This window comes from Canis lupus, chromosome 2 (assembly GCF_048164855.1).
Source record: "Canis lupus baileyi chromosome 2, mCanLup2.hap1, whole genome shotgun sequence".
NCBI classification, from domain to species: Eukaryota; Metazoa; Chordata; class Mammalia; order Carnivora; family Canidae; genus Canis; species Canis lupus.
Genome location: NC_132839.1, coordinates 53,316,710 through 53,343,601, shown reverse-complemented (window position 1 = coordinate 53,343,601; position 26,892 = coordinate 53,316,710). Strand labels below are relative to the sequence as shown.

Here is a 26,892-nt window from a genome sequence, read left to right as displayed (position 1 = left end):
GGAAAACAAATAATGTCCAATCTCATGGAGCTCAAAGAGAGGGAAAGCAAGTTGGATTTTCTCTTTGCTGGATCCTGGGAGACAATTTTAGTAGACTGTTGGCAAGGGCTAAGGAGGGGTTGTCTCTGCTCCTGGAAGACAGACAGGAATGCCTCTGGCTTTTGCATCGTGCTTTGCAGAGGTGAAACCTTATTTCAGTACAGCCAGCACATTCACAAAGTACAGACATACTGCCTGCAATGTCCGAATAGGACTCCATCAGGACAGAGTTCCCCGAAATAGACCATATGCTCTATTGTCTCCCATCTAGTCATTTATGAGTGATACTATAGTGCATTGGGAAAAGCCCAGTGCCAGATGTCAGAAGATCTGGTTTCTGATCCAGCCTCTGATACCAACCAAGTGGATTTCCTTGGCCAGATCATTCAGCTGGATTCCTTTATCTGTGCACCAATGAAGTTACTTACCACTCCTTATCTGCTGTTGCTGTTCATATTGGACCCCCCCCCCCCAATAAATGTATTACCTTGCCTATGGTGACTGCTCAGTAAATACATTTGTTGATTGGATGGCTAGGTGGATGAACAAGTTCTGGAGCTTAGTTTGCATATCTATAAACCAGGGGGTATGAATTCAAGCTTCCTGAGGTCCCTTCCATCTCCAGTCATTTATGACTAAATATATATATTTTGTCATAAGCAGTGTTCTTCCAAAGTTTCTTCAACCTGGCTCATCTGAGGCAATTTGGCTTTTGTAGATTATTTAATTTAATCTCCTTGAGGGTAGAGACTGTGCCATGTATCATCACAGCTCCAAAGCCTAACTTCTATGACCAGTAATAAGATCTTAGCAGATAAACATGAAGCCTTCATTGACTGAAAAAGTAAATCACTTCCAACTATACTTTGATCCTCTAGGAACACATTCAAAGATATGTAGCATGTGGTTCTAATGCCATCATGTTGCCAGCTGATCAAGGATTATCCTGATGACAGGACAGGATGTGTCCGATGGCCAATTTCTGGTGTGACATCTGCATGTGGCTTTTTAACTTCAAGTTTGGGCTTGTCCCTCCATCCATCAGCTCATCAACCCAAAATCAGGAAGCATCATGTCCAGGCCCCAGGCACAGTATAAAAGGGATCCTGATGACTTGGAAAATGTCCAGAGGCAAGTGGCCAGGATGGTGAAGGGTCTGGAAATGACCATGAAGTGAGGAGTGATTAACAGAACCAGAGGAATAAGCCAGAGAAGATGGAGACATGGTAACTACTGAGAATATCTGAAGGGTTGTTACAAAGTGTGTTGTCCAAGCCAACTTGGACTAGGGTAGTTTTTATCCCTCCAAGGGCCTCCTGAGAACAGACCTGCCCCTGGCAAATGTAAAGTAACAGGGAGGCCAATTTCAGTTCCACTTAAGAACTCCAGAAGATTTTTCTGATCCGACGTATAAGAACATAGATTTGACCACCCAGTGAAGTAGAGAATGGGTGACAATTGCCAAGGATGAAGGACAGGAGATTGTCAGAGGCTGGGTGGTTGCACTAGGTGACTTCTGAGGTCCCTTTCAATGTAAAGATTCCAGGATTCTAGAGAATTTTGCACTAGAGGAAAAAGAAAGCTCCTTGCTTTGTCAATTTAGAAACAGTCCTCTGGTCTTAGCCGTGGTTCATCTCATTCCTGGCTGGTGTCCTCTAAACACATTTCTCTATTCGGCGGTTTTGGCCTTCCAGCTGAAGTGACTATAAACCTCTCTCCTCTTCATCTTAAAAAAAAAAAAAAAAAAAAAAAGATAAAAAGATCTTTTTCTTTTCCAAATAAAGAGCTAGGAGGTCTTGGGAAGCCTGTACCCAAATGGAGGAATTCCATTTAAAAAAATCATTAAATAATTAAACAAATAAGCAGTAAACCTCCAAGCCAAAATTAGATGACCAAATTCAATTGGCCCAGCTGTCCAGAAAACAGAGCTTTTGTCTGTCTTCTAGATCTCTTCAAGGATGATGGATTTGCCTGACCCGAGATTGGACTCATTAAATTCACATCTGGGGATAGGTAGATGGGAAACCCTCTGAAGCTCAGACCTCCTGATGGTGGTTGGAGAGGGAGAAACGTGGTCTCCATGGCAACTCCCTGGGGCAACCAGGACAGCCTCTTTTCACCTGGAGCCAAGCCTTCGAACTCAGCCACTCAGCCCAAGGTTTGTACACCAGGGGCCTCCTATCTGGTGGTTGGTGATGTCAGTGGAGCCTGTGATGGAGTGATTTTCTTGGAATTATGCAGAATGTGGCCCATAAAAAAGAAATGAATCTATCAGCTGCAAGGCTGAAAATAAAAACTGATTCACAACCACTTTATTTGTGACAATACCACGCCAACCAGAAGTCTCCCTTGGCTCCCCCACCCAGGGCTCTGTTGGGTTTTCTTTTCATAGTAGCACAAACTCTCAGAGTCAGAATGGCTCTCTGGGCTCATCCAACCCCCTCATTTTACAGATGAGGTTTCGTTTGAAGCTTAGTTCCAAGAGAGCTTGGCGTCCAACAGGAAAGCGTTAACATTTTCCAGAAGCAGCCCTAGCCTCCCAACTGAAGGCTACTTTAACATGTAAGTCCACGTCTTGTTTCAATTAGCTCTGGTGCTCTGGGCACAATTACTGGAAAATGGGTGAGTTGAGGGTTGAGGAAGTGATGTCACTGGAGACCCCAGGTAAAATCCGGGTGATGACGGGATGACAGCCACCAACAGAGCCCTCACTTGTTTGGTTAGTGATGGAGGGAGACACGGGGTACTGCTTCTGGAGCTGGTTCTAGGTGGTAGCTGCTGGTCACCAGGGGCCACTACTGGGAGAGGCAGGTCAGCGAGGTGGGTAACAGACACAAGGGCGCCGCCTCTTGGTTGCAGAGATCATGGGGCTCCCTGTTTGGATCCTTTGTGGGCAAAGGAACTGTATGTAGCTTAATTTGCTGGGCCTCTTCTCCAGGGGTTTGAGATGTTTGAAGAGGAGCCTTTTTACCAGCCACATCCTCAACACTATCATCCCCTTCACCAACCAGGGCTCATCCACCTGCTAGGTCTTTCAAGGAAACTAGGTTCTATTACCCTGACGAGGTGTCACAGAGGAAGGGTTCAAATTGCCTGGAATCATACTCTGTCTATAAACCCACAGGAGACCCTGCCTGCATGGGTTTCTCATCCGTGTGTGTGTGTGTGTGTGTGTGTGTGTGTGTGTGTGTGGTGTTTTGGGGGAAGGGAGGGTAGAGGAGGGAGGTTGAGCCGTTAATGCTGACAATTGCAAGTCTGTTCTGAAGCCAGAGGAAAAAATTAGTACAGACTAAAGAAAGAAAATTTCAGGGTTTCCAAGAATACTTAAATAATTGCTGTTATTCCGGCCCTCAGATTGGTGGTTTGTTTGAGTAATGGCCTGGCAGGAGTCTTTGACACCACACTTTGTCCTGGAGGCCAGGCTGGCTCTGTCATGCCTGTGGGGGATATCCTAAGGGCATGTGATATTCGGGGGTCCTTGGTGGCCAGGCGAAGTGATGAAACCTTGGGCTACAAGGTGAGGTGGTAAAGATGGCATTTCACTGTGGGAGCGCATGTCCACAGGCTTGTAGCCAGTCAGATATGCGGGCCTTCTCTGAGGTGTGAGTTCCCTACCCTGCAGATGCCTAACCTATATTATTACCCAGTGAGATCTCAGTGCATAGAAGGAGGCTACAGATGTCCTTATCACTTGGGGGCACCCTCATCTTGCATCATGCTGCCCTGGGTTGAGCTGGAGGCTCGGTGCTTGCGGGATCCCTGAGCATCCGCTTTGTCCCTTGTGTCTTTGTGTGTATGGTTGGGATGTGATTGCTTTATCGGTCATGATTTGTTCAGGTGCCTCTTCCCCACATAGGTAAGGACATCAGCTCCCTAGGAGAGAAGGGAGTCTTTTCTGGAGCTCTCAGAGGAGCAGTAGGGCTGGATCCTGGAGGCCCAAGATCGGGTCCCAACTCTGCCATTAAGTGACTGTGTCCTTTTGAGCAAGTCATTTAATCCTGCCAAAAAAATGATGGGGGCAGGACTCAGCCCATATCCTCAAATACTGAAGGTTGTGACCCATCAGCCAGGGTTCATGACATCCATTTGGGCAGAGTAAATACAAGCAGCCCTACTCGAGGTGGGCTGCCTGTGAGCTCTGGGAATTGACTCTTCCCTTCCCTGGGGACTCCCACACCAAGCTCAGCAATCTTTCCTTTCTGACTTTTGAAACACCACCTTTCCAGGAGAGTAGGGCTCTTGAACCACTGTCATACCCCCTGAGTAACCTGAGTGTTTTCAGGGAACCCTACATGCCCCCTCTACACATTGCTTCCTAGGTGATCTTCCAAGGGTGGCCAATGTAACTTCCTCTTTTGCTAGAACAGAAACACACACACACACACACACACACACACACACTCACACAGAGGCTAAATCTGTTTCAGAACACTGTCATCTCCCTTAAGAGATGTCATTGTAAAGTTGAAGTGTGTAACTCTTGTTTCTCAGGGTGTACCCACTCACAACAGATAGATTCAAGACCTGGTTGCAGTAGAAGTGGTTTTAGTGTTTGAGTTCAGGGTCCCTCTCTCACTTCTTGGAACAGCCCTCATTGGGTATCTACCATTTTCTTATACTGAAGGACAATCCCAGAGGCTACTCCGTTAAGTGAATGTTGCTGTCCTGATGACAATTCAACCATGGCTTCCCACCAAGTCCCAAATACTTAATGTAGTACCCAGGCTGCAAATGGCCTGTCCCTGCCAGATTCTGCATCTTGATAGCTCTCTCTCTTTCTCTCTCTTTCTCTCTTTCCCCACCTCCCCCAACACTGCTCTGTTCTCCCTGCCCTTTGCTTCTCCTACCTATTGTGGCAAGTGGCCCCGGGGGGGGGGGGTGGGTGGGGGAGCCCTAGTTCAGAAGAGAGCTCCTCATTTCCTCAGGATCTGCATGACAGACAACAGTCAACTCTGTGGAAAGTGTTTTAATCCAAATAATAAAAAATAAGACAGTAATCCACCTTCCTCAAAGATTTCAATAGTTACCTTCTGTAGGGTCATATAATGGGGTTCTCAAAAATCCCTGAGTTACATAAGGAAGGCAGGACCACGGTGATGAATGTGAGACATCGCTGGTAGGATCTAGACTCCTTGCCATGCCTCCGAGGACTCTCCTTGCTCACTTGAAGACCTTTGGCACTTGGAGAGCACCACAAGGGGGAGCCCTGAGCATAAACCCAAGACTGGCTTTACTCCCACCTGAGAAGAAAGTAGTCCAGGGACCAGCTGACTTATTCCTCCAAGGCAAGCTTCCTAGGTTCCTTTGAAGGTCCTGGGATGGACTATAGGTTGTCTTTAAAGGCCCTGCAACTCCATGCAATATTTTGGGCATATGTACATGTATATTTCTGGAATGAGGGTCCAAAGTCATATTCTCAAAGAGATTTTGAGAACAAAAGATTAGGAGCTTCCAAGGGGCCTTCTCATAACTCCCAAAGGAGCAGGGTTTCCCATTATTGCTGAACCAAACAGAGGAAATCAGGGAGCATGGATTTAAGATTCCCTCTGGGTTTGGCTATCTGAAGCAATGACCTCCCTTAGCATCTAGAGAAATGTGTTCAGAAACATTTGGTAGCCTGTCGGAGCATTTATTTTGTCCAGATTGTCTCCTTCCTGGACTACAGAATCAGAGCATCCCCGGGTTGAGGGACCTTGCAGCTTTCTCTACTTTACACCCTATCCTGGGTCACCCATCATTTCTCAGAGAGGGCCCCGTACAGTGTTGGTCAAAGTGGAGTTGGTGGGTTTGTGTTGGTGGCAGACTGTTACTGGTCCACAGGGAGGTTAGTACAGAGAGTGAGAGTAGGCATTTGGAAACTTTTATAGCAACTTGACATTGTTGAAAGACCCAAGAGAATGATCAGAGTCAGCAAATGTGGCTTGGAGTTTAGTTTTGTGCAGGAGCGTGTTCGGTGGCACAGCTGTGATAGGAAAAGTAATTACCCAGATTAAGGAGATTGGGCCAGAATGTGAATCAATGCACTGCTTCCCTTCATCGAGAATGTCTTGCCAAAAAAAAAAGAAAGAAAGAAAAAGAAGAAAATAGCGAAATTAACAGGCTTAGTGAGGAAAGAAAAAGTGTGAGTTACAGAAAGCTAAGATGTTAAGCTGAAAATGATTGTCTTTATCATGTGTGTTAGTACGGGAGCTGGCTGTAAACAACTATTGTCCCATACAAAGTAAAATGGTTATTAAAGGGAAGGTCCTGTGGAAAAATTCATTCTACGGAATAAACTCTTGGAATTTCTGCAGCAAACTTTTTAAATATGTCGATTGGACAACCAGATTTGTGTATTTATCCAATATCCTCAGTTATTTTTGATGACCTGAATACTTCCCCGCCAGGAAAGGACTGTGCCATGCTTTTTATTAAAATTTTTTTCGTGTTATATCATTTTTACTAAATTAGCCATTCTATGCACATATGTCAGATGAATCTTCCAGAAACTTCATTTTTTAAATCATGTCATCACCCTTCTCAAAAATCTCAAACATTTTCAAAAAAGGCGAAAAATCCAAGCTTCTCTACGTGACAGTTAAGATCCCCTGTAACTGGGCACTGACTCATGTTTCCAGCCTTAGTACTGGCTGCCTTTTTAAAAAATAAAAATGGTATATATTTAAGGGGTAAATATGATTGTTTGCTATATAGATACACAGTGACGTGATTACTAGGATCAAGTTATTTATCATATCATCCCCTCCCAGTTAGCGTGCGTGATGAGAATATCTGTAATCTTCTCTCTTAACAAATTTCCAGGATGCAATTCAGTCTTAACTATGGTCACCATTCTAAACATTAACCTCTGGACTTACTCATCCTATGTAACTACAATGTTGAACCCTTTGACCAACATCTCCTGACTACTCCCATAGCCTGCCCCTGGTAACCACTCTTTGTTCTACTTTCTGCTTCTATGAATTTAATTTTTTTAAATTTCACATATAAGCGAGATCATGCAGGGTTTTCTTTAAATTTCTGTGTCTGGCTTATTTCATTTAGCATTATGTCTGCTAAGTTCATCCATGTGGTTGCAAATGGCAGGGTCTCCTTCTTTTGGGGGGCTGAATGGTATCCCTGTGCGTGTCTGTATGTATATGTGTATGTATACATTTCTTTGTCCATTCATCTATCAATGGACACTAAGGTTGTTTCCGTATCACCATGCTTTCCAATATCAGATAAGATCAAAGGACAAAAACAAAGAATTAGAAATTTGGGAAAAAAAATAGAATTTCTACAGATTGTTGTAATGTGGTCCATAATTTGGGGTGCCTAGCTGGCTCTGTCAGTGGAGTACGCAACGCTTGATCTCAGGGTTCTACGTGTGCGCTTCACCTTGGATATAGAAATGACTTAAAAATAAAATCTTAAGAAAATGCCTTACATAATTTAAAACACTTATCAACAAGGTAGCATATGCGTAACTTGATGCTGCATATTTGTAAAAAGTTGTCAGTTTACAGAATGATGAAACTCTTTGAATTTTGAATAAATTGGAATGGAATGGAATTTTGAATTTGACTGGATTTTATTTTCCATCAAAAAAATCCATGCATAATAAATTCATGGTTCCAGAATCCATTTTCCACTGAAAGATTATTTAAATTTAAGTATAATTTTTCAGGGTAGTTGTCGAAACTGGCTACTGAAGAAGTACTGGAGATGAATGTTTTAAAGCCTCATCATTTAGCTTGCCTTGGGTAAAGGTTAAAAAAATAAATATCCTGAGCTTGGCAAAACTTTTTAAAAATCTCTGTCCATCCCTACACTCCTATGAGACTGATTTCTTGTACAGAAATCTAAACTGTGAAACAGTTTAGAGGCACGTCGTCTCCTGTGACTAGCATTGTCATCAATTCAACCTAAATATATAAGATTTTTGTTCAAAATGTGTGATACAGTGTGATACAAAAGAGTGATACAGTGAATACCCATCTGCCCACTGCCTAGATTCTTCAATTAACATACATAATCCCTCCATCATGTGTCTTTTTTTAAATCTACTTGAAACATCAGTATACACCACTTCAGCCCTAAACACTTCAGCATTCCTAAATATTTCAGCATTCCAGGGTTTGATATTTATTCATGGTTATTTTTTATTCTTTGAGCTAAATTGTTTTAAAGATTTTATTTATTCATGAGAGACACAGAGAGAGAGGCAGAAACATAGGCAGAGGGAGAAGCAGGCTCCTTGAGGGGAGCCCAATGCAGGACCCAAACCCAGGACCCTAGGATCATGACCTAGCCAAAGGCAGACGCTTAACCACTGAGCCACCCAGGTGCCCCTCAAGCTAAAATTTTTATGTAGTGCTATGCACACGCCTTGAGAGTGCCAGTCAGTGAGTTTTGGGAAATGTGAAAACCTGTGTGTTGCAAACATCTGAAAATTTAGAGCGATTTCATCACCCCAGAAAGTTTCCTCATGCCTTTTCTTAGTCCATGACCCCACCCAAGAGGGGACCACTGTTCTGATTTTTCTTCCCGCCGTAGATTAGCCTATGCCAAAATCCTACAGTATATACTCTTCTGTGCCGGGCTTCTTTCACTCAGCATAGTTTTTGAGATGCATTCATGTTGTGTGTGTGTGTGTGTGCTTCATTCCCTTGTACTGCTGAGTCACATGCTATGTCTGACTATGTCACCACAGGTTTTGCTGTTTTTCCTGTTGATTTCCAACTTCTGATCATTATGAAAAAGCTGCTATGAACATTCTTGCACACATCTTGTAGAGTATGCTTTCACTTGTGTTGAGAGAATAGCAAAGACAGGAGTTGCTGCTGGCTCATAGGGTGATCGAACGTTCACTACCTTCGCTGGTGAGGCATCCAGCACATGTCAGCTTGCGCATTTCCTGTAACTTTCCATCTCAAGGGCTCGCTGTTCCACGGGCACTCTTAACCCCCTAGATCTTACAACTCTGATGCACACAATCTCTTGATAGTCTTTGCACAGCTCTTCGCTCTATCTGGGACAGGGCCACCTCTTTCTTGCCCTCCAGTTCTCAAATGACATGTCACTTGCATAGAAGGATGTTCTAATAGTAGCGTCTGCCCATCATGCTCCATTCTATGACCCTATTTTGTCTTCTTCATCTTGCACATCACTGCTAAAAGTTCTCTTTAAAGTATTTAACAAGTTTATGGGTTTGTTGTCTGACTCTCTGACTCGAAGGGAGCTCTGTGAGACCAAGGGTCTGGCCTCTGCATTCAATGCTGGGTTTCTGGGCTTCCAACAGTCCCTGGCATAGTGTGGACACCATAAATTTTGGTTGAATGAACAACTTGAAACCAGTAGTCATGGAGTTGGGGAGAGTATTCTTGCCACACCCATACACACACACACAGGCACAATAGAAATAATTATAGGGCAGCCCGGGTGGCTCAGCGGTTTAGTGCTGTCTTCAGCCCAGAGCCTGATCCTGGAGATCCAGGTTTGAGTCCCACATCAGGCTCCCTGCATAGAGGCTGCTTCTCCCTCTGCCTGTCTCTCTCTCTCTCTCTCTCTCTCTCAGGAATAAATGAATAAAACATTAAAAGTAATAATAATAATAATAAAAGGGTGGAAGGAAAATTTTGAGGTAGTATAAATGTATATGGCCTTGGTGGTGATGGTTTCATGGTGTTTATTTATTCCCAGTTTGAGTTGTATACATTCAACATTTACAGCTTTTTACATGTCAATTACATGTCAGTAATGTTATTTCATTTCATTTTATTTTTTTAAAAGGTTTTATTTATTTTTTCATGAGAGACACAGGAGAGAAAGAGGCAGAGACATAGGCAGAGGGAGAAGCAGGCTTCCTGCAGGGAGCCCGATGGGGGACTCGATCCCAGGACCCCTGGAATCAGGACCTGAGCCAAAGGCAGACACTCAACCACTGAGCCAGCCAGGCATCCTCACTAATGTGATTTTAAAAACATAAAATAAGAAGGTAATTATGAACCCTACCGTGGTAACATGGCAAAGTGATTATAAACCTTTAAAAAGACAAAATCACATATTACAATTATAATAATGTAAAAATAAGATTTTATGGGGGCCCAAATTACAACAAAGCACAAGATTATAATACTAAAAAAAAAAATCAATTGATCAATCAATAATCATGGGGATCTTGTCATCCAGTACAACACAGACTCTCCTTCAACGTACCGTCATAAATGAGCAGGTCACTGTTCAGACTGACTCTCAGGGGCTTTGAGTCACTGACCTTCTAACATAAGCTGATTCATCAAGAGCTGCCTCCGGCCGCCTGGCCAGCTCTGCGCAGTCGGGGCCTGTGAAAGGGGCCCTTGTCACGTTTTACTGTGTGGTCATTCACTGGAATTGGCTCTCCTGGCCGAGAATTTTAAGTTTTTGAAAAAATTCAAACCATCCTTGAAGCACACAAGCCAAGTGTCCAAGAGCAGGTAGGGAAAGGATGAATACATTTATTTGGGAGGCTCCTTAGGGAAACTGCAGAAGGCAGGAACCCCACCCCCTGCTGCCCCCCTGAAACCCTTCCAGACTTCCCTACCCAAAGCTCCCAATGTATCAGTGCTCAGAGGATGGGGTGGGCGGGAGCACCCAGGAGGGGCTCCGAGGTGGTTAAGGCAACAGGATAGAGGAGTGAAGCCATGGCTGCCCTTGGGAGCATCAGATGTCTGGTGCTCCTGGGCTCTCCACATCATCAAGACTTGTTGAATGTTTGCTCCCTAAATATTTCATAAATCTGTCCCCACCCTCCGCCCCTGATCAGCCTTTGCTCCAGGGCCATCATCACTCACCTGGACTGTGGAATTTGGGTGCCTCCAAACTGGCCACACAGCTTCTTGGCTGGCCTCCACTCTGTTTTATTCCTAGCAGCCAGAGGGACAGTTCCAAAGTCGGCATCTGATTGAGCAGCCCCTCCTTACAAAACATCACTGAGCCATCATCACGGACAGCTAAAATCCAACTTCTTCCCTGGGACTCAGGCCCATCCACACCTGATGCTGCTGCATCACACCCATCCGCTGCTCTGGCTATGCCTCCCCTGCCACCCACCTGGGTTCAGGTAGGACCCAGGAGCTTACAGTGTCCTGCCCACACTGTGTCGCTTCATAGTAGGGCAAAAGCTCAAAACTGTCAGTCTGGGAGCAAGGGCAGATGGAGTTGGTAGACTCCAGGAAGGCTTCCTGGAGGAGGCGACAGGGAGATAAGTCTTAAAGGGAAAGAGTGAACAAGGCAAAGAAGAGGGAGAGGAGTTTCAGGATTAAATTCTTTGCTCCAGGATCTCCTGGATCTTATGTGGCAGAGTTAATACTTCTGCTGCTTGGGTGAGGTTGGGTGCTGGTATGGGGAAGTGGAAGGGAGAATAGAGCATGGCACTCTGGAAGCCAGTCTTTACGTCCAGTAGGGTCAGGGAAATGAGGCTTTGGGATGGCAAAGGGGAAGGAGTTGGAGCCAAGACACTTCCATAAAGCCAGGACTGCATGGTCTGCAGCCTCAGAGCAGGGGCTGACAAAGGAAAATCATGCACCAGCAAGAGGAAAGCACAAAGCCGCATATCTGCCTCCACAGGGGTTTTGGATTTTTTTTTTTAATTTTATTTATGATAGTCGCACACAGAGAGAGAGAGAAAGAGAAGCAGAGACACAGGCAGAGGGAGAAGCAGGCTCCATGCACCGGGAGCCTGACATGGGATTCGATCCCGGGTCTCCAGGATCGCGCCCTGGGCCAAAGGCAGGCGCTAAACCGCTGCGCCACCCAGGGATCCCCGGGTTTCGGATTTTTTAAGATTTTTTAATTTATTCATTCAGGAGAGACACAGAGAGAGAAGCAGAGACACAGGCAGAGGGAGAAGCAGGCTCACCACAGGGAGCTCGATGCAGGACTCGATCCCAGGACCCTGGGATCATGATCTGAGCCAAAGACAGATGCTCAACCACTGAGCCACCCAGGTGCCTGAATTTTGAATTTTTTTAAGTCTCCACAGGAGAAATTAAAATGTCGAGTCTGGGGATCCCTGGGTGGTGCAGTGGTTTAGTGCCTGTCTTTGGCCCAGGGCGCGATCCTGGAGACCTGGGATCGAATCCCACGTCGGGCTCCTGGTGCATGGAGCCTGCTTCTCCCTCTGCCTGTGTCTCTGCCTCTCTCTCTCTCTCTCTCTCTCTCTGTGTGTGTGTGTGACTATCATAAATAAAAAAAAAAAAATAAATAAATAAATAAATAAAATGTCGAGTCTGCCCTTCTCGTGGATTTAGGTCCAAAGATACGTGATCTTGAGGTGCAGCAGCTCCCAGCCTAAGAAATTATCATAATTATGCCTCTCAGCTGATTGGCTAGAGGGCCTGGCCCTGGCGAGTGGATAGTTATTCTGGGTGAATGCTCCCAAGGCAGCAAGGGATCCTCACTAGGAAGAGGCCGTCCAGCCAAGACGAAGTTTAAAGAATGTTAAGAGTTGATAAGATATGATTCACCTGTTCACTGTGAGTAAAGATCAGGGGCCTGGGATCACAAGAATGCCAATGAACAGACACCGACCTGCAAGAGACAGTAAACAAAGAGACTTAGTAGATGAACACACTGGATAAAGACACTGTAAGAAAAGAAAAAAAAAGTAAGATTTGAAAGAGAACCATTGTGGGTTGAAGAGCATCCCCCTCGCAAACTCATACCTACTCTCAACCTCAGAAAGTGACCTGATTTGGAAAGAAGGATCTCCAGATGGAATTCACTCTCGATTGAAGGTGAGCTCTAAGTCCAACAGGGGCAGGAAGGAGAAATCTGGACGCACAGCTAGAGGCAGAGATTGGGGCGAAGCAGCCACAAGCCAAGGGCTGCCAGGAGCTGAAAGAGGCAAGGAAGGACCCCGCACCCCCACCCCTACAGCCTGCAGATAGCCCAGCCCTGCTGCCTCCTTGATTCAGACATGCAGCCTCCAGAATGGCAAGAGAATACCTTCTGGTTGCTTTAAGCCACCAAGGTTATGGTAATTTGTGGCAATTGCTCTTAAGAAGCCGAGATGAATACCCAGAAATGAAAAGTCTAGTCTTTATCACATTTTTAAAGTTGTTTTTTTTTTAAGATTATATATTTATTTATTCATGAGAGACACACAGAGAGAGGGACAGAGACATAGGCAGAGGGAGAAGCAAGCTCCCGGTGGGGAGCCTGATGCGGGATTCGATCCTAGGACCCCGGGATCATGACCTGAGCCAAAGGCAGATGTTCAACCACTGAACCACCCAGGTGCCCCACATTTTTTAGTTTATAGAAAAGTTTGCAGACCCCTGCTGTAGCGTACAGTGATCACCTGAATCCACCAGCCCCTCACCATAACCCGTGGTCCCCGGTCCGTGAGTCCCACTCATGCAGGTAGGGTAGCTGGTGGAGATGCCTACAGGAGCCACAGAGAGAATGAAACTAGTAAAGGAGTCTGAGGGGTGGAGGCCAATTTTGGGGGGGTCAAGCTGTACCCGTGGGGGGGCATTGGAAAGCTAGATGCAGAAACACCTCCGTAATATAACCTCATATTTATGAAACAGGGGGGAATCCACATGTACCCCCGACAGATGTGTGTGTTTATGCGGACACCTATGTCAAAATATGACTTCAGAGCTGGAGGAGTAGGCCAAAGGCTGTGTAGTAGGTGGGGGGCGTGGGTGTTACCTACGTGGAGGGGGGCGGGTGCTCCTGAGAGCAGGCGGGAAGCCGAGCCAGCCGGAGGGGAAACCGAGCATATGTGATACGATCATATTCCTGTTTTATGTCAGATTATATATGTAAAGAAGGAAAATATGTAAGAACAAACCAAGTTGAAGAATTACAAGCAACAGAAGGTAAAGGCGCAGAGTAGCTGCTCAGCTGCAGCCAGCCACCGTCCTAAGGGAATGCAGCCCCCAACCCCCACCCCGTTTGTTCTGATCTCCCCATGCTGCAAAGAAAGCTGGAAATCTGGATTTGCGTGGGACATTGAAACACTGAGCAGCTACCAAATGCTTAAGGAAGAAATAATGCCAGTTCTACATCATCTCTTCTGGAAAACACTGAAGGAAAACCAGACGCATCTGGGGTGACCTCCAGCACACACAGGTTTGCAACTCCCGACCTGGAGCGATGGAGCCTGCACACCTATGACCAGAGTGGGGCCAGCGCCTTCTGATTCATCTTTGAGAAATGAGGGAGAGAGGGAGGGACATGTACTGAGCATGCCATGATGAGCCCTTCACATGCTTTTATTGATGGAATTGACCCCAAGCAGGTATTAAGCCCATTGCACAGATGGGGAGACTGAGGCTCTGTTGAGTAACTTGCCCCGATCATCCAGCTAGTAAGTGTCTCTGAGTGTCCCACCTCACCTGTCCCTCTCTGCTCTCCTTGCACATCTTCCCTCTGCTTCCTGCCCCCACCACTGTGTCCCAGGCTTACTTCTTCCAGGTCCAACAGGCATGCATGGCAGCTGGGCAGGCAGGGCTTAGCCAAATCCAGCATGTGTTCTGATGGGGGCACCATTCACCGACTCCTAACAAGCATGGACAAGGGGCTGCTCTGGAAAGTCAGGCGAACCTCTCACTTTATGGTTGGGAGACTTAAAGCCCAGAAGGGGCCACGCCTTGCCCAGGCTCACACAGCTGTTAACCCCCTTCCCCAAGCCCTCCCTCTCAGGCATTATTTAATGGATCCAGAGTTGTCTTTAAGCCTCAGCGGAAAGTCACAGGGTGAGTTCAGGGAGGTCGGTAGGGAACAGCCTGGGAGCCACCCAGGGTGACCCCCCAACACCTCCTTCCCAGATATGCCCTGCACCCCAGCCCCTGCCAGAGCCCCCTGGAAGGCCAGGTGGGTCCAGGGCTCCCCTAGCACCTGGGGGCTGAAGGAATACTGGGGAGCCCAGGCAGATTCTCAGGGTTTGCTCTGTTTCTCTTTCCAGCCACAGCTTTTCCCCAGGGTTTATTATTAGCAAAAATGACAAAGCCCCTCATGGCTAGAGGCTGGCTGCTGGCTCTTAAGCCCTGCTGGCGCCTCTCAGCAAATAGTTCCTTTGGAACAGGGCAGCTCTTCCTGAGGAGGGAGCAGGGCTGGGGGAGGTACCCATGTCCCCCACCCCACCCCTTGGGGGAGGTCCCTGTGCGAGGCATAACTGCTCCCCCAGGCAGGTAACTCTCTTGGGCAAGAGGCCTGAGCAATGCCATGCTCTCAAAAGGGTTGGTCCCTGCCACTCTTGCCACGGTGTTCCCTGGCATGACTTGGAAACCCAGTAGGCCTGTGGTTCTCCCTCTCTTGGTTGTGTTCCAGGCCCACTCACAGCACCAGGGAAGCTGGCTATGTCCTTGCATCTTAAGGATGATATGCATCCCTTCCTGCACCATCTCTCCTGCATTATAAGACATCTGCTGGGCTGCCTCAGGCCACTCGGACCCCAGGATTCCAGCCATCTTCACCTCACTGCCCCCTCCCTGACCAGTCCTGGCTGCATCCTCGGGGCTGCCACTTCCAAGAGGCCCAGCTACAGGTATCCTCCTCAGATCCTGCCCTTAAAGTGTGTGGGTGGGGGGGGGGGGACTACGGTCCCTCCCTGCATTCCCCCTCCCCTGGGATGCCTGAAGGCCTCCCACATCTGCATCTGGGCACCACTCCATTGTTCACTTCCAACCCCCTCCTGCTCCCTGGATTGGAAGCTACTAATCAGTCTCCTGGGCCAGAAAAATCCTCACCCAGTAAGCACCACTCCTAGACCTTTCCAGACTAGCACCTGGAGGACAGCCCTGAAACTTAACATCAAGCATTATGGTCTTTTATTCTGTGCTTCCTCCATGACACTCCACTCTGGGGTGATGCTGGGTTTGTGTCTCCCTTCCCAGAGGAGAAAAGCCAAATGTGAAGGCAAAATTGGGGCGGTGGGAAATTCCAAACAGTTACTACTTCACATGGCATCTTGTCACCACCGTGTTGCTTTTAGCTCAAGGCAGGTCCCGGCTCACTTTTGAGCCTGCCCTCCTCCAGGTGGGGCTGTATCACCTCACATGGCAGCTTTTTCTGGTGTTCAGCAGTAGGGATGAAAACCCAGACACAGGTCTCTTCAGATTCCTATGAAAGGAGGCCATGGGCTGAAGGCAGTGGGCTCTGCAGGTGTCCTGGGTCCCCACAGCCTCCAGCTCCCACCCTCAGGGCCCTGCTAAAATGCTAGAGTGCTGGGTTGAGGACCACAGCCTTGATATTTTTATCTGGTGTTGCCATTTCCTAGCCATGTGCTCTCCGGAAAGGCACTTAAATTTCTTGAGCCTTAGGTTTCTCATCTGTAAAATGGGGTTAGCAGTACAATCCACAATCCCTTTTCTGAAACCCTTGATGTGTTTCAGAAATCAGAGTTTTTCAGCTTCACACGGGTAATATGGAACATGTACTCCATATTATGTTAACACCCTGATCGGGTCTGAAAGCATCTTGTAATCAAACACATTAATATTTCTTTAGCTGAACTCTTGAACAATCACACTAAGTGCAGTAAATAAAGACTATACCTTGCCCCATGTCTGTTCAGGTCAAATTTTGTTACCAAATAAATGTTTTAAAAGTTCTTTTTCAGGGATCCCTGGGTGGCGCAGCGGTTTGGCTCCTGCCTTTGGCCCAGGGCGTGATCCTGGAGCCCCGGGATCGAATCCCACGTCGGGCTCCCGGTGCATGGAGCCTGCTTCTCCCTCTGCCTGTGTCTCTGCCTCTCTCTGTGTGTGTGTGACTATCATAAATAAATGAAAATTTAAAAAAAAAAAAAAAAAAGTTCTTTTTCAGGGGTGCCTGGGTGGCTCAGTGGTTGAGCGTCTGCCTTTGGCTCAGGGTGTGATCCCAGGGTCCTGGGATCAAGTCCCACAGTGAACTTCCCTCAGGGAGCCTGCTTCTCCCTCTGCCTGTGTCTCTTCCTCTCTTTCTCTGTGTTTCATGAGTAAATAAATAAAATCTTTTAAAAAATAATAAAAATTCTTTTTCAGTTTTCAGAGCCTTTCAGAGGTTTGGGGTTGTGGATAAGGACCATACCACCCTGTGTCTCCGTGGACAGTGGCACACGGCATAAAGAGATAAAACACGTTCACAGCTTTGAGGCCGCACCGAACCCAGCTGTAAGGCTTGGGATAAAACAAATCTCTTGACAAGGCCAAGGGCAATGAGTGGGGAGAATAATTCTGGAACGGCTGTGCCATTAGCCAAGTGTCTGAGCCATTGATTCAAAAATCAACGGATCCTGATTGCCCCAAATTTGCCTTGAGCTCAGAAGCTGCCAAGCAGATGTCTGGCATTTCTGTCCTCACCGACACCAGCATCTCTCTGAGCCCCTCCCTCTGCTTTGCCAATCACACCTGCCCCACCCACCCACACCCAACATCCTGTCCCTTGGCTCTGAAAGGGCCCTGCCAGCACCTGCAGCCTCTCCTCAAAGGTATATGCCTCGGGGTGCCTGGGTAGCTCAGTCAGTTGGTCATTCACCTCTCGATTTCGGCTCAGCTCAAGTCATGATCTCAGGGTTGTAAGATCGAGCCCTGTGTGGGGCTCTCTGCTCAGTGTGGAATCTGCTTGAGATCCTCTCTCTCCCTCTGTCCCTTCCCACCTCTCCCTCTCTAAAAAACTAAATAAATTAAATAAAGGTATGTGCCTGCATGCATGCAATGTGTGTGTGTGTGCACGCACATATGCAATAAGACCAAAAGCCCTATACAGTAATTGGTAGCCAGGAAAGAACCACAAGCCTCTTCCTCTCTAACGCTCAGCCACAAAGCCTCAGAGCACAGCATCCTTCGTGTCACTAGAGGCAGAGGGAGAGCCATGGGGAGGGGCCAGGGACAGACCCATCTGGCTGCCACTCATCTCTGTACTGGGACGAGGCATGCATTCTTCCCATGGGAGCAGGCTGGGCGGACTGGGAGGGCTTACGGGAGGTGCCCCATGATGGGTGAATCTTAAGCAAGATTTGACTGTTTTTTTGTGACACCCTGCGTTCCACAATTCTGGGTGCAAGGAATCTCACATTTTTACATTTTCCTAAATCAAACAGAATGCAACCTTGGATCTGGCTTCCCAGGACAATGAGAAATTCCATCTCAGGCCATCCCCTGGGTTTACCAAGCGAACTGGAGAGGAACGGGCTCATGTGAGGTGCTCCCTGTCCAAGTGCTCATGCTTCGTGAACATGGCTCTCGCTCCCTCCCTGGCTGATGGGGATTCACATGGGCCATTTGTCACAACTCCAAGGCAAGGTCCAGCCCCTTCACTTTGGAGCTCAAAAGAAAGTTTAGAAGCCACCACCCTTCAGTCCAACCTTCTGTTCCTAGAGAAGATACAACTGGGGAGGTGGCAGGGTCACCCACTGCGCAGCAGAGTCAAAGATTGGACCCAGGCTTCCTGGTTCCCAGGCCACCTCTGTTTTCACTACCACACCCTGCTTGTGACATGTGTGGCAACAACATCCTCGGGGCTAGTCCTAGGCCACATCCTCTCCGGTTCTGCCACAGACCTGCCACGTGACCCAGAGGAGGTCACCTTGCTGCTGGGTGAGTCCATTTCCTCGGCTCCAGGATGAGGGTAGGTGATGCCAGAGGTCCCTGGTCCCCTCCTAACCCTTCCTCTGCCCCATGTCCCTAGGCTGTGCCCATCTTGGAGATTCAGCCTTGCAGATGTGACCTGGCCTCCCTCCCCTTCTGCTCACCCTCCCTGCCTATTTTCCTCCTGGCCTGCTATGATCCTATTTATTAGTTAAATCCTTCCTGGTTCGACAAACCCTCCCTCCCCTTCACCTTTGCTTCGTGGTAAACATATTTCCCTTTCACCAAATATGTTTTTCTCAGTCACTTACCAGTAGTCACACTCTTGAGTGATCATTTTCAAAAACACAAATTGCTTACAGGTGCCTCGGAAGTCAGAGGCCTCCCAGACTTCCTTGCTCCTGCTCACTCCTGACTTTCCACTTATGGGTCTGGCTCAGCAGCCCAATGCCCTCATCCTGTTTGGGTAGCTCATCTTTCCTTTATGCTTAGAGAACCCTTCTGCTGGGGGTGCGAGGGGCTGACCCCGGGCAATAGGAAAGACGATGGAAACCCAGAGTAGAAGAGAGGTAGGCCTGGGGTCCACAGCCAGACCACAGAAACATCTGCCTCTCACTCCAGTCATGTGGCCCCAGAGCCCTGGTTGGGTACTGCTGGGGATGAAACAGGACTAGTGTGGAGGTTAGTACCCAAGAGACCTGGTTTCTTCTTCTAGGTCTGCCATAGGGCAACTTGTGACCATGGATCAGTCTGGTCCTTGCGGGGAGCCTGTTTCCCATTTAGAAAATAAGCAGGTTGGGATTCTGGAGCAGTGGTTCCTACAGTGTTCCCTGGAGGGCTGAGGTCCTGGCGAGGTTCTCCTAAGGCCTGGCAGGGGTGGTGGAAGTTGCTATGAGGGTGTTACCCTCACCTACCACTTCTCTAACCAGAGCAGCCTGGCATGAATCAAGCTTCCACCCAAGATCTCATTTGAAAATGAGGTTGGAAAGACTGGGAAAAACCCCTGTGCTGATCTTTAGGATGCTGGTTGATAGAATAGCTGCAAGATGGACTAGCATGCAGCTGGAAAAAATGAGGATACTGTAAAAAATAATGATGAGGCAAGATCTCCGGGATACATTAGATAAAAACAGGAAGATACAGATGATGTGTAGTATGTTTTTTTTTTAAGATGTTATTTATTTAATTATTTGAGAGATATAGAGCACTAGAGAGACAGAGCAAGTACGAATGGGAGGCAGAGGGAGAGGGAGAAGCAGGCTTGCCGCTGAGCAGGGAGCCTGACATGGGGCTCGGTCCCGGACCCTGGGATCATGACCTGAGCCAATTTACCAACCGAGCCACCCAGGTGCCCTGTGGAAGTACTGTTCATAAGTATGGATACAATCCTCTCTCCTGATGGCGGGCAGCAACAGCGAGCTGCAGCTCCCAGCCAGCCACACAACCACACGGCTGACCAGCAGCCTGATACACTGAGAGCCATTCTGTGTCCATCACGCAGGCATGCTGGTTTTCCCTCTCAGGACACTCTGCAATAAATTGCAGGAGATATTCAACACTGTTATAAAACGGGCTTTGCCTGCCTGTAGGCTAATCACGTAAGTGTTCTGAGCATGTGTGAGGTAGGCAAGGCTAAGCTATGATGTTCAGTAGGTTAGCTGTATTAAATGCATTTTCATTGTATGATATTTTCAATTTACGATGGATTTAGCAGGATGTAACTTAATTGGAAGTCGGGAAGATCTGGATAGCTCTTTATAGCAGCTTGACTTTGAACCCTGTAAATACATTATGTTTTCGAGATAATCTCTACACTCCCTTGCAGCCTTGCTGAGCGGGCAGAGGGAAGAGCTAAGAGGTGCCCATAAATGTCTGTCTCGAAAGGCCAAAGGGGAAGGGAGGCACCTTGGGTCTAGAGGCCCCGGGGAGGAGGAGCCGTGGCCCCGGGTCCACCTGCTGGAATGCCGCAGCCTCCCCAGCCCTTTTGCACCAACAGCCCATGGAGAAGGCCCTTGCCGCCGAGGCTCCCACCCCATCCCTGCTCCCCAGGCTGGCCCGGGCTCCCTGTCTCCTGGGGTGGAGGCCAGCGCCGCCCTCATCAGCTGGCCAGCCAGGCCGGCCCCACCCGCCGCCAGCAAGCCAGAGCCTCCTCCACGCAGCGCTGTCTCCGCTGACGCCAGCCCCAGACTGTGGCCTGAGCCGCATCCAGAACAGAGCTCAGGGCACAGATGTTCCCATTCTCTGGCTCTGGACAAGCTTCTTGGAAAAATCACGGAGCCAGCCTTCCTCAATCCACCTTTGAGTGGAGAGAGAGGGGCCCTTCTCTCCTGCGGCTGTGGGCACCTGGCTGCCCGCCCCGGGGCCGCCGGGCTGATGCATGCGGCCCTTGTCTGCGCTGCTGGCTCCTGTCCGAAGGTCCCTGGTAGGGGCGGGTGGGCCGAGGGGCGGCGGAGGCTCCCTTCAGCCCCCGTCTCAGGGCTGCGTTCATTCTGGCTTTTTCTGGCTGGCTGACCAACAGGAAGTGGTCTGGCTGAGGTGGGGACGCTGTGCAGCACCCCGGGGTAAGGCATGGCAGCCAGCCGGGGACAGACATAGTCCAACACAGACTCCCAGACTCAGGGAAGAGGGGGACGGGCTCGGGGTTTATTGAGGGGTTATTATGCGCTGAGCTTTGCAATGAGACAGACTTGTATTCAGATCCATAATTTGTCATGGAGTACCGGTATGGCCTCGAGGAAGTCCCATGATGTTCTAAGCCTCAGCTTCGTCATCTATAAAATGGGGATGACAATAGTTATATCCCTGAAGGTCAAATGAATGGGATACTCAATCACCCAGTCAGTTGTTGGTGCTGAAAAAAATACTCGGCGCCCTCTCTCTCTGGAGTATAAAGTGCAAAGTCAGTGCCAGGCGGGGTTTAAGATCCTGAACTCAACAGCATGGGTTCAAATCCCAGCTCTGCCCACTTACTAGCTCTGTGATCTTGGGCCAGTTACTTAATCTCTCTGTGCCTGTGAACATGGGGACAATGCATCCACAGTCCATAGGACTGCAGGGAGGACCAGGGAATCCCGAGTAGTGCCTGGCATGCAGTGAGCACTGTACATGTTACCCTCTGGTCAAGTCCACATGGACCCTGTTTTAGCTGACCAAATATGTGAGTTCTAATCTGAGGGTCTCCTCTGGAGCCAGGCTGGGCTGGTGAGGGTTCACCCCAGTTGGTCTTTCCTGGGTCTGCTCCTGGCCAGGGGTGGGAGGGGAGGGAGAGCTCAGTTCATCCCCATCCCCTCACCTCATTTCAACCACCATCTGTTTTTCATAAATCCCTCCAGTGGTTTTCCTGGGAAGGACAGTGAGTTTCCTTAGGCCACAAAGCCCTCCAAAACCACCCATCAGGGCAACCAGGCTGCTCATGGGGTGGGCGGGTCCCTTTGGGCCTCCTTCCCACCCTACATCTGGCCCTGACAAACCTTAGGGCCACCGCTACCCTCTTGGCATCACTGCCAAGGGAGGTCACTCCCCTGGTCCTGGCTGTAGCCTGCCCGCCCCTTGGGCTCCTGGGTGCCCACTGCTGCCAGCCACACACCATCCCCTGGGCTGCCTGATGACCATGGTGGTCCAAGTGCATGCTGATCCAAGGGCCAGCCGCCCAACCGCCCCAAACCACTGGTCCACGAGAGCACTGTCATTGTCAGCCTGGGACTGCTTTTTATGTGAACCCCTTAAAAGAAATAGTGAACTTTTTTTCTGATGCCCTGTGCAGACAGAGGGGCTTCTGGATTGTTTCTGGACCCTGGCAGAGGCTGGCAAGGCCCCTGGATCCCTCTATCATCTCTCTCACCCTCTGCCCTACTCCCACGGGTCCTGGGACCCCAAGCTTTCCTTCCCTCCTCCCAGAAACTTGGTTTAAGCTTTGTCCTTGGTGTCAACCAGAACTTGCCCAAGCACAGGCACCTAATGACACAGTTTTCTGTATCTTCAAGTCAATAGCAGGGCAGCCACCAACCCATTAGTAGGAAGCCATGACTTCTGTATTGAAATAAGCCCTCTGTGTTACGGGTGCATTATGAGTCCTACTACAAAACATGATGCAAAAGTCTGCACTCACTTCCAATAACAAGTGAGGCTTCAAAGACAAATAGTAAAATATAGATCCACCAAGCACAGGTTTGGTCTTTTCTGTTTATTGATGTTTTCCAATGTTAAGAAGAGAGCCTAGCCCACTGCAAGTGCTTGTTGAATAGAATATAACCCAAGCGTGCAACCCGAGGCTCCAGGCTGGACCGCCTGGCCGGGATACCTTCCATTGCTTCTACCTTTAGGGGAAATATTTGAGAATCACTGGGTCATGCATTATCTCATTTAATCTTCTTTACAGCCCTATGGCATTGTGCATCTTCACTGAGGGAAAGCACTGAGCACCTGGACTGCCCCCCATATTTGAGGATGTCCCCATTTCGTGAGTCTTGGTGAAAGACAGGGCATCACTCTCAATAAGAAGCTGGAAAAGCCCCCACTGGTGGGACTGGACACACACCTAAGGAGCAGGGGGCACAAAGATACAAGATTTGATTGGAATTCACCCTGCTGGGACCTACAGTAGCATAGCATCCAGTGTGCCCTGCCAGTGTCACGGTGCCTGGACCAGCCTTCCCCTGGCTGTGCCCTGGCTTCCCATCCCTGACAGGCAGTTGGAGCCCAAGCTGGATCTGGTCCCTTCCTGGTGATTCTCCAAGGTACCCAGCATCTTTCTAGCACCCATGCTTGAGGGATGTTTTGTGTAGATTGTAATCAAGATCTTTGACATCATGATCCCCATTTTGGGGGTGAGTAGCCAGGCTGAGGGGCAGCATTGACTGAGCACAGTACTACCATGTGCAAGGCTGTGCTTGGTCCCACTTTGAGGGTTAGAGATGTAAGGGGCAGTTTCATTAAAATGTGAGGGGGGGGGACCAGGGGCCATGGAAGGTGAGGGCTTGGGGGCAGCAGGGGGGCTTCACAGAGGAAGTGGCACAAGTTGAGACTCAAAGAGAGAGGAAGGGAAGGGATTTTCTAGGTGTGGTGTGTTTGGGGTACAGCGTGTTACTCTGCAGGCTGGAGTGAATGGTTCAGGGGAACCATGACAGAAGAGGACACAAGGGAAGGTGGAGGCCCCTCACTGCCTTATTAATGAGTCTGGACTTTGGAGCAGTCTTCCCCAGTTACAAGCAACAGAAATAGATTTGGGCTAATTTTATCAGAAAAGGGACTTTTTTGAAGAATATTCTAGTAACTCCCAGACCTGTAAGTTAAAAAAAAAAAAAAGAAAAAAGAAAAGAGAAATGAAAAAGTTTCGTGAATTAGGTTTGGAAAAGAACAAGGAACTAGGAAATGCCAAGAGTTTAGATAGTGAGAGCTCCTGGTTTGTCAGGGTGCTACTGCTGTTGCTGCTTCTGAAATCAGTGAGAAATATTCCTGCAGACTTGAATCAAGCCACACGAGATTCAAAGCTTTTGGATGTGCTGCTTCAGTGGCTCAGTTGGTTGTGTCCAACTCTTGATTTTGGCTCAGGTCATGATTTCAGAGTCCTGAGATCAAGCCCCACGTTGGGTTCCATACTCAGTGGGGAATCCGCTGAAGATTCTCTCCCCCTCTCCCTCTGCCTCTACCCCTCCAAAAAGAAATAAAAATTAAAAAAAAAAAAAAGCTCTTGGATACAAAGACCAATTAGTCTAGCTTGGGTAGGCTTAGGAACTCTTGATCTGTAATCCCACCAGGTCTGCATACTCTAGAGAAGAGTAGATCTCAAGGAAATATTGAAGTGTCATTTCCAAAAGCAGGAGAAAAGAATACTATCCAATGAATACCCACCAGACTTGACTATGAAAGATACTTTGAATGGGAGGATGACACCTTTTTGACTTTTAGGAAGACAGATTGAAGTAAAGAGTAAAGCTAAGTGAGACTGATAAGGGCCCAATGGGAAAAAATTTACGTAGCCCAGGAGAGTGATGGTGTGCTCATGAGGTAAGGCAATGAAGATGCTACTGAATGCAAGAGATATTTGGAGAATGGAATCTGTAGGATTTGGAGAATGTTTGGACATAGAAGTGGAAGAGAGAAGGAGGGGCTGAGGAAAGTCCTGATCTCTGGCTTACATGACTGCATGGATGGATGGATGGATGGATGGATGGATGGATGGATGGAATCATGAAAGCAAGATAGAAATAAACAAGAAAGGTAAAAGGGAATGATGATGCTCTGCAGAATTTGGGGACATGCTGGGTTTGAATGGGAGGTGGAGAATCCAGTTGGTCAGGTTCAAAATTTAAGAAAGAGGCTAGTGAGTCATCACCTAAAGGGACGATTGAAGTTATGGATGTAAGTAAAATCACCCAGGGAGTTTAGGCAAAGTGAGAAGTAGGCATGGCTGAGGAAGAAGAGCTGAAGGAAACACTGCCATTGAAAGGGTGGGCAGAAAAAGAACCTGAAGAGAAGTATGTAGCAGCCTGGAAAGAATCAGGAGGGGTTCATGTCAAAAAACAAAAAACAAAAAAACAAAAACACAATTCCTGGAGGGAGTGGCCGGGAGTCACAGAGGATAATCAATCTATTGCATTGGACAATTTGAAGGTCATTGAGTGCATTGGCTAGGGTTCTTCCAGCAAAATCCTTGGGACAGAAGCCAGTGCACTGGAGAGAGGGAAGGAGCAGACTGTAAATACATCTTTCCTGGGGCAAGTACTGGCTGGGAGGGGGGCGTGGAGGGCGAGAGGGGAGGTGCGACAGTAGCTGGAGAGGAGCCCAGGGGCAAGGGAACATAGATGATGAGTGTGAAGAGGGCCCTTTACCACATCTTGCCTTCAATCCAATGGATCATCCAAATATTGACCCTGCATTCCAAAGGAGACAAATAACTTTTAATGCCAAAAACATGATAAAACATGAATCATGATGACAGTGGATGACATCAGTTATGTACATAGTAGGCTACGTCTATTTGTTATCAAACAGTGTAAACAGTCCAATGTCTGCGGGGGCTCAAAACAGGAAATAAAGACAAAAATGATGAAGGTTCTTTTGATGGCCTGTCGCTCCCTGTTGCTTCATCAGCGCATTTCTGAGAGGAGTACATTCATTATTTCCAACTAATATCATTGTTTGATTAGTTTCTCCTCCTAATTCTTTCAGTATTTTTTTTAATCTGTGTTGTTTACTAGAGTGGCCAGTAGCCAGTAACTACATGTGGTTTTTTCATTTTAAACAAATTAAACCTAAATAGAATTTTATTTTAAAGATTTATTTATTTATTTATTTATTTGAAAGAGAAGGAGAGAGACAGAATGAGTAGGGGGAGGGGCAGAGGGAGAGGGAACAGTAGACTCCCCATTGAGCAGGGAGATGGTCATGGGGCTCCATCCCAGGACTCAGAGATCATGACTTGAGCCAAAGGCAGACATTTAACCAACTGAGCCACCCAAGTGCCCCAAACCTAAATAGAGTTTAAAAACTCAATCACTCAGGCACACTAGCCACATTTCAAGTGCTCAAAAGCCACATGTTGTTAATGGCAACTGCATTGAATAGTGCAGATATAGAATATTTCTATCACTATAGGAATGAACTGTGGATACATGCAACAATGTGGATGAATCTCAAAAATATTATGCTGAGCAAAAGGGTGTATACTATTTGATTCTAGTTGGATGACATTCTATAACAGGCAGAACTATTCATGGAGGTAGTAGACATTAGAACAGTGGTTGCTGGAGGGGGGCATTCAGTGGGAGGGATGATAAAGGAATTTTCTGGGACAATGAAAATGTTTACGTGTCCAGAGGTGTAGGTTATCTGGCTATATATGGTTTTATGGGCATTTTTCGAAGCTCATTGAGCCATATACTTCAGATTAGAGTTTTTCTGTGAATAAGCCAGAAAAAAAAAAAAAAAAGAAAAGAGAAATACTGGATGGTCTCACTTGCATGTGAAATCTAAAAAAGTCAGATTCACAGAACCAGAGACCAGAATGATGGTTACCAGGGGCCCAGGGGGTAAGAGCAAGAAAGGAGATGCTGGTCAAAGGGAGGAGGAAGAGCTGAAGGAAATATGTTATGAGACAAGTAAGTTCTGCAGATCCAATGTACAGCATGGTGACTATTGGTAATATTGGCAATGATACTGTATTATATACTTGATAGTTGCTAAGAGAATGAATCTGAAATATTCTTACCACAAAAAACCAAAAGGTAATTATGGGAGGCGACAGATGTGCTAACTAACCTATCGTGGTAACCACTTTGCAATATATATCCGTATCAAATCATCATGTTGTACG

General features: G+C 47.6%; 1 long non-coding RNA gene across 1 annotated transcript in view; it reads left to right on the top strand.

Annotated features, from left to right (window-relative positions):
• LOC140617691 (uncharacterized) overlaps window positions 1-23,546 on the top strand; it is a 123,171-nt gene extending 99,625 nt beyond the window's left edge. The window contains exons 3-7 of the long non-coding RNA XR_012017882.1: window positions 1,986-2,197; window positions 2,493-2,601; window positions 15,343-15,559; window positions 17,034-17,162; window positions 18,092-23,546. This is a non-coding gene — a long non-coding RNA (uncharacterized lncRNA). The remainder of the gene's footprint in view (window positions 1-1,985; window positions 2,198-2,492; window positions 2,602-15,342; window positions 15,560-17,033; window positions 17,163-18,091) is intronic.
• The last annotated feature ends 3,346 nt before the right edge of the window (window positions 23,547-26,892 follow it).